We start from the raw sequence: 7,571 nt of genomic DNA on the forward strand, positions 1-7,571 counted from the left end.
CCGATCCCAATTTTCCCTCCCCCACCCCCCATCCCCTCTCCCACCTCTTTTCCCCCCAAATCTCCCCGTGTGCTTTTGGGGGCCGGCTCCAAAACCAGCAGGAATTTTTAGGATCCCGATAAAGGCGAAGCGCCGATATTTTATCGATCGTTTTTATGTTTATTGATCGCGAGGCTTTCCAACCTCTCCCTGCGTGCTCTGAATCCCCAGGGAACAAAGCAAACCTTGGATTCCCCATGGAAAAGCTCTTCCCCCTCCGCCCCCTCCGCTTCCTTCCCCTCCGGACCGGACACTTCACCGCAGGGCCCTTCCCGCACCACGCGAACCCCAGAAGGGCTGGAAAATCCCGCTCCACGAGAAGCCCTCCTCTCCCGGCTGCTGGGATTTGCCCCTTCCCGCAGTTCGTATCCAGGGATTTTAACGCCGCTGCCGCTGCCAGAACCATCCCGGCCCTGCCGCTCCTCCCTCGGGATGCGCCGCTGCCGCCGGGAATCGCCCGGGGAAGCCGCGCTCGCTCCTCCGGCTGGCCGGGAATGGTCCCAAATCCCGGGCTGGCGGGAGAGGAGCCGCCCCCAGGTAAATGCGGGAGGGATTGGGGCTGGAAGGTGGGCGCGGGGAGGGAGCTGCTGGAATTCGGAGCCGTTTATCCCGAGGATGGATGCGGGAGGTTTATTCCAGCCGGGATCTCGGCGTTTCCAGCCGCTCCAGGGGGATCCAGGGAGCTCCGGGCCGAGCGCTCATCCCGGAGCTCCCGGAGCCCTCGATGGCAGCAGCGCTGGAAAATGCGGGAAGAGGGGAGGGAGAGCGGCCCGGAAAGCCGGGAATGGGAGCCGGGAATGCGGGCTGGGAATGGGAGCCCGGAATGGGAGCCGGGAATGGGGGCTGGGAATGGGGGCCGGGAATGGGAGCCCGGAATGGGAGCCGGGAATGGGAGCTGGGAATGGGAGCCGGGAGTGGGAGCCGGGAATGGGGGCTGGGAATGGGGGCTGGGAATGGGAGCCGGGAATGGGAGCCGGGAATGGGAGCCGGGAATGGGGGCTGGGAATGGGAGCCGGGAATGGGAGCCGGGAATGGGAGCTGGGAATGGGAGCCGGGAGTGGGAGCCGGGAATGGGGGCTGGGAATGGGGGCTGGGAATGGGAGCCGGGAATGGGAGCCGGGAATGGGAGCCGGGAATGGGGGCTGGGAATGGGAGCCGGGAATGGGAGCCGGGAATGGGAGCTGGGAATGGGAGCCGGGAATGGGAGCTGGGAATGGGAGCTGGGAATGGGAGCCGGGAATGGGGGCTGGGAATGGGGGCTGGAAATGGGAGTTGGGAATGGGAGCTGGGAATGGGAGCTGGGAATGGGATTCCCAATCCCTCCACCCCTTCCCACGAGTTTGGGGCAACGCCGTAAATCTGGGAAAGGCCGAAGCCCAATCCAGGGATGATTGGGAATCCCAAATGCTCGGAGCGAAGCCATTCCCAGCAAATCCTCCCCCTTCCCTCCATCCCCGGCGGCTCCCGGAGCTCATCCCTCCCTCCTGCCTCAGTTTCCCGCTGGGAAAGCTCCTGGAGGAAAGATCCTGCTCTTCTTCCCAGTGCCAGGAATTGGGATTCCGGGTGGTTTCCCGGTTGGAGCAGGCCCTGGAAGGGGCATGGGAGTGTTGGTGTGGGAATTTGGGGAATCTGGAGGGGATTCCACCTTTTCTCTCCTTTGGAAGGGATTGAATTGAAAGGAAATCATTCAATCAATCAATCGATCGATCCGAGGGCCTCGCCAGCCCTTCCAGAGCCTTTTCCCGGCGTGTTTCCCACAGGGATGGGATCCTCTCCCACTGTGGATTCCCCCCTGAGCCGGGGGGACACCAGACCCCCCCAAATCCCGCTGCTCCGGGAGGAAAATCCATCCTCATCCTCCAGGGAACCACCAGAGACGGGAATTCTCCATCCTCAGAGCTTCCAGCTCCTCCACCCAGCCTGGCCGAGGCCCCGGATCCCAAAAACCGGGAGTGAGCAACACCGGGAGCGGCTTCAGCCTTTGCCCCCTCCCGGGATTGAAGCCACAGCTCCCAAACCACCGGCAGCCCTTGGGATTGGGATTTCCCTGGAATTTTGGCCAGGGAAAAAATCCCATGCAGGCGGCTCGGGCTGGGCTTTAAACCCGCAGCCAGGAGGGGTTTTCCAGGTTTTGGGGTGGTTAATCCCATTGTTTTCCTCCTCCTCCTCCTCTTCCCGGGGCACTTCTGGGATTTGGAGCCTCCCACGCTTGGATTTGGGATTTGGAGCTTCCCCACACGAAGCTGGGCAGGCGGGGGTTGTGCAGCTGGAAATTTGGGGGAGTTTTTCCTAAATCCGGGTTGGTTTTCGTGGGTTTTTAGCGGTCAGAGGGTGGAAGCTCCTTGGAGCATCCCAGGGTGGGATTTATCTCCCTGGGGATCCTGCCGGCATTCCTGGAGGGAAGAAAATATCCCGGGGATTTAAGGACTTCAAGGATTTAATCCTGAAATGTTTTGGGATGGGGTTTAAACCCTGCCTTGGAATTAACCCCCCCCCTCCCCCTCCCCAAATCTAGAGCTGCTGGAATCCCAGATTTCTCAGGGAGAGGAGGGAATTACCGGGATTACCCAAACCAGACCCCAAAACCGCCCCCAGCAACCCCAAATCCGCGGTTCCTTTGCTGCTGAGCGATTCCCGGTGCCGGGATGGGGAAGGAAAACGCTGCTCCAGGAGGGATTTAGGGCAGGGATCCATCCCAAAATCCCGGTGCTGGCTCTGGGTTCCCTCCTGCCCCAGCTCAGGGAAGGATTTGCTGATTTAAGCCTGGTTTAATAAATTTTGTTTATTTTAAGACTGGCTCTCCTCGGGATCCCTCGGCCCTGCACAAAGAATTCCCAGTGGAATTCCCATTGAAATTCCCGATCCCGCTTCCCTGAAAACCCCCCGGGGGGTTCGTGGCCGGTTCCTTCCTTCCTTTCCCTCCTCTCCTTGTTCTCCAGCTCAAATTTAGGCTCAGATTCTCATTTTAGGCCGGGCCTGCCCGACCTGAGCTGGGTTTGGCTGCGTGGGTGGGGGAGGGGGACCGGTCTTGGTGCCCTCCGGGAGATTCCGGGGAAATTCCAAAGCCTTTCGGGATTTGGGGGTGCTGGGATTTGGGGGGAGTGGGGTTGGGATTTGGGAACATAGGGCTGGGATTTGGGAAATCAGGGTTGGGATTTGGGGCTGTAGGTTTGGGATTTGGGGGAGCGGGGCTGGGATTTGGAGGTGCTGGGATTTGGGGGGGGTGCAGGGTTGGGATTTGGGAATGTGGAGTTGGGATTTGGGGGTGCTGGGATTTGGGAATGCAGGGTTGGGATTTGGGAATGCAGGGTTGGGATTTGGAGGTGCTGGGATTTGGGGGGTGTGCAGGGTTGGGATTTGGGAATGTGGAGTTGGGATTTGGGGGTGCTGGGATTTGGGAATGCAGGGTTGGGATTTGGCAATGTGGAGTTGGGATTTGGGAATGCAGGGCTGGGATTTGAGAATGCAGGGTTGGGATTTTGGGGGAGCAGAGTTGGGATTTGGGAATGCGGGGCTGGAATTTGGGTGTGTGGGGTTAGGATTTGGGAATGCAGGGCTGGGATTTGGGGGAGCAGGGTTGGGATTTGGGAATGCAAGGCCGGGATTTGGGAATGCAGGGTTGGGATTTGGGGGAGCAGGGTTGGACTGGCCAATCCCACCAGGAGCATTTTCGGGGATGAAATCGCAGCCGGTTCGTTGCCGTGGCTCCCAATCCGGGCGAATCCCGAAAATCTCTGGGAATTCCAAGAAGTTCTTGGCTTTAAAGGAGAAAATTTGGGCAGTCCAAGGGGAAAAACAAACAAGGAAAAGAATTTGTGGGATAATTGGTGGGATAATTGATGGGATAATTGGTGGGATAACAAAACCCCGCTGGGGGAGGTCGTTTCTCCCTCCAGCTGCCGGAGAATTCCCGCATTCCCACGGGTCCATTCCGTGCGTTTTTCCAGGAATCTCATGGATTAAACACCCCTGGAAGAGGCCAAATTCAACCCCGGGGTGGGAATTGGGAATAACGGGGAAGCTGCGGCAGATCCAGCCCCGCTTCCCGGGGAATCCCGCACGGAGCGCGGGGCCGAGCGGAGACTTTCCCTTTTCATTAAGTGTTACTCATTTTTATTAAGTTTTCATTCTTTTTAATGGTTTTCGGTTATTCCGAGCCCCCGGCAGCCTCGTTAATGAATTAATTGGCCGGGGGTTCATTAGCGAGGGTTTGAAATGGCGGCAGCTGCGCTGACTCAGCGATCTGGGAATTCTTTGGGAATGTTGGTTTTACCCAAGGAACAAATTCACCCGGAAAACGGCAGCAAATCCCCGTTTCCCCGGGCTTGGGAACTGTTAAATCATGGAAAAAAAACAGGGAAAGGCAAAGCTGCCAAGGCTGAGCCTTTTCCTTTCCCTTTTCCCCCCTTTTTCCCTTTTTCCCCCCTTTTTTCCCCCCCTTTTTTCTCCTTTTCCCCCCTTTTTCTCCTCTGACAAATCCCAATTCCCTGGACCTGTGTCCATCTTGGCCAGTCCCAGCCGGAATTCCTGGGATATTTTGCTCCACTCGGGGTCTCCCAGGTGTCCCCGTGGGGTTTTTACCCCACCCGAGCTCTCCGTGTCCCCATCCCACAGCCAAAAATTGAGGGAAAACGGGGAAAAAAACGGGAAACGTCCACCGGGAATGAGGCCTTTGGGAGCTGCCAGGAAGGGGAAGCTCGGGGCACATCCGAGCCTCGGGAATTCCCACGTTCCCTAATCGGATTCCGGGGAAATGGGAGCGCGGAGCTTGGGAGCGTCAGCGGCTTCCCGAGGGATGGGAACGGGGATTTGTGGGATCGGGGCTGTCTGGGGCGAGGCTCTGCAGAGGGATGGGGATCCGGGAGTGGGACTGAGCCTCGGGAGTGGGATATTAATGATCAATGATTGATCCATGATTAATGGTTAATTATTAATGATTCCAAATATCTGCCCCTCTGGAGCGAGGCTGGGAGAGCTGGGAATGTTCCCCTGGAGAAGGGAAGGATCCAGGGAGAGCTTCCAGAACATTCCAGGGCCTGAAGGGGCTCCAGGAGAGCTGGAGAGGGACTGGGGACAAGGCCTGGAGGGACAGGACACAGGGAACGGCTTCCCAGTGGGAAAGGGGAGATTGAAATGGGATCTTGGGAAGGAATGAGGGTGGGGAGGGGCTGGGCTGGAATTCCCAGAGCAGCTGTGGCTGCCCCTGGATCCCTGGAAGTGCCCAAGGCCGGCTTGGAGCCACCTGGGATAGGGGAGGTGTCCCCGAGGGTGGCCCTGGGTGGGATTTAAGGTCCCTTCCCACCCAAAGAATTCCAGGATTTAAATCCGTTTTGGGGCTGTGAAGGAGGGTCTGGCTGAGCCGGTCCCAGGCCAGGGGCTGGATCAGGATCGGGATCGGGATCGGGATCGGGATTGGGATTGGGATGAGGATCAGAATCAGGATCAGGATCAGAACTGGGATCAGAATCAGGATTTGGATTGGGATTGGGATCAGGATCAGAATCGGGATCAGGACCAGAATCAGGATTAGGATCGGGACTGGGATCAGGATCAGGATCCAGATCGGGATGAGGACCAGGCAGTGCTGCAGCAGCTGCTCTCATCCAGCAGCTCCACAAAATCCCTCCGTGGATCTCCCAGACCCCAAATTCAGGGATTTTTTACCCCAAAACCTCCCCTAAATCCCCCATTCCCCCTCTGCCTGTCCGGGGCCTCCCCCGCACCCCAGACCCTGCCCGGGCTCCTCTCCGCGCCTCCGGGGGGGCAAATTCCACCTGGGAAGGTCCAATCCGGCGGGTTCGGCTCAGGGCGGGTTCCCGGCATTCCCGAGCCATTAAAATTCCAGGGAACAGCAAATTCCCAGCCGGAGCCGGGCCGGGAGCCTCGGAGAGCTCAGCCTGGGCCCTGCCTGGATTTGGGGTGTTCTCCTTCACCCCGAGTTTCTTGTTCTACGGAATTATCCATGGAAAATGGATCCGGGGGGGGGGGGAAATCTGTGGGATGGGAAGGGAATCCCGGCCTCCACTGCTGGAAAATCCCCCCGGCAGCAGCGAGAGCCCCGGTTTTGGGCCCGGGTTGGAGTCTTTGTTCCCATCCCGAGGTTCGGGGTGATCCCGAGGAGCCGAGGCAGCCCCGCCCGCGGTCAATGATTAATTCCCGGGATCGATGCCCCGTCAATGATTAAATCCCGTAAATCAGGGCTCCTCCAGCTTGTCCACGCCTGCAGCTCCAGCAGCACTTCCAGCCGGGAAAAAACATTCCCGAATAAACCCCACGCTGCTCCCACCTCCCGTCCCCCGAGGGCGGCGACGTTAAAGCTCCAAATCCGGTTAAAATTGGGATTTTGGGGTCGATTGCGAGCCTTTCCCAAGCCTGTCCAGCAGGGCCCTGCCCGTTCAATAAAACAAGCGGATCACCCGAGGTCGCTTTCTGCTTATTCATCCCTCAGCGTGGAAGGGGAGAAGCTTCCGCGAGCGTCGGTGCTGCCGGAACGGCGGCGTCTCCTTTTCCAGGAGGGAAAGCGCAGGGAATTCAAGCTGATTTCCTTGGGGGGAAAAGGGAAAAAAGAACCCAAAAAAAAAAAAAAAAAAAAAAGGCGGGGGGGGGAGTTTAAAGAGCTCTCGGCTCCCGGTGAAGGGAATTTTCCCACCGGGCTGGGAGGGGGATTGAACATCGTCCCTGAGGGGGAGTTCTCGAGGAGAATTCCAGCTGCGGGGTTTGGAAGGGGAATTAAATCATCGTTCCTGAATTCCACGTGGGAATTCTCCCGGCTCCAGGGCTGAGGGGCAGCGGAATTCAGCCCCGTGGGGAGCAAATTTCTCCTTTCGGGGGTTCATTGATCAAAGGGTTTTGTTGCTGTTCCCACCCCCGCAGCCCCAAAGCCGGGATTTTTTGGGAACGCCGTGCACGGCACAGTGACCCACGTGTGGGATCTGGGGTGCTCAGCACCGGGAGGAGCCCGGGATGAGCTCAGGGTGTTCGGAGTTATCCCGACGGAGGTTTGGGATTTGCGGGGGGTCAGGGAAGGAGAGGAGAGAGCCCGAAATCCCTGGCAAAACCTGGGATTCCTGGGTCGGGAATCACATCCCAGACGAGGCCCCTTTAGCAACAGCCGGGCTGCAAAGGAATGGGGCCCCCCTGGGCTGGGGCTCCCCTTGTTTGGGGGCTCCCCTGGGCTGGGGGCTCCCCTTGTTTGGGGTCTCCCCTTCACCAGGGGCTCTCCATGGTTGGGGTCTCCCCTTTGTTGGGGTCCCCTCTTGACCGGAGGCTCCTCTTGAAAAGGATCTTCCCTTGACTGGGATCCCCCTTTAGCCGGGGTCTCCCCTTAATTGAGATCTCCCCTTAATTGGGGTCTCCCCTTAATTGGGCTCTCCCCTTAATTAGGGTCTTCCCTTAATTGAGCTCTCCCTTTAACTGGGATCTTCCCTTGTTTGGGGGCTCCCCTTAATTGGGATCTCCCTTTAATTGGGCTCTCCCCTTAATTGGGGTCTTCCCTTTAATTGAAATCTCCCTTTAACTGGGCTCTCCCCTTA

The sequence above is a fragment of the Coloeus monedula genome (assembly GCF_965178545.1).
Source record: "Coloeus monedula genome assembly, chromosome: 28".
Classification (NCBI taxonomy): Eukaryota; Metazoa; Chordata; class Aves; order Passeriformes; family Corvidae; genus Coloeus; species Coloeus monedula.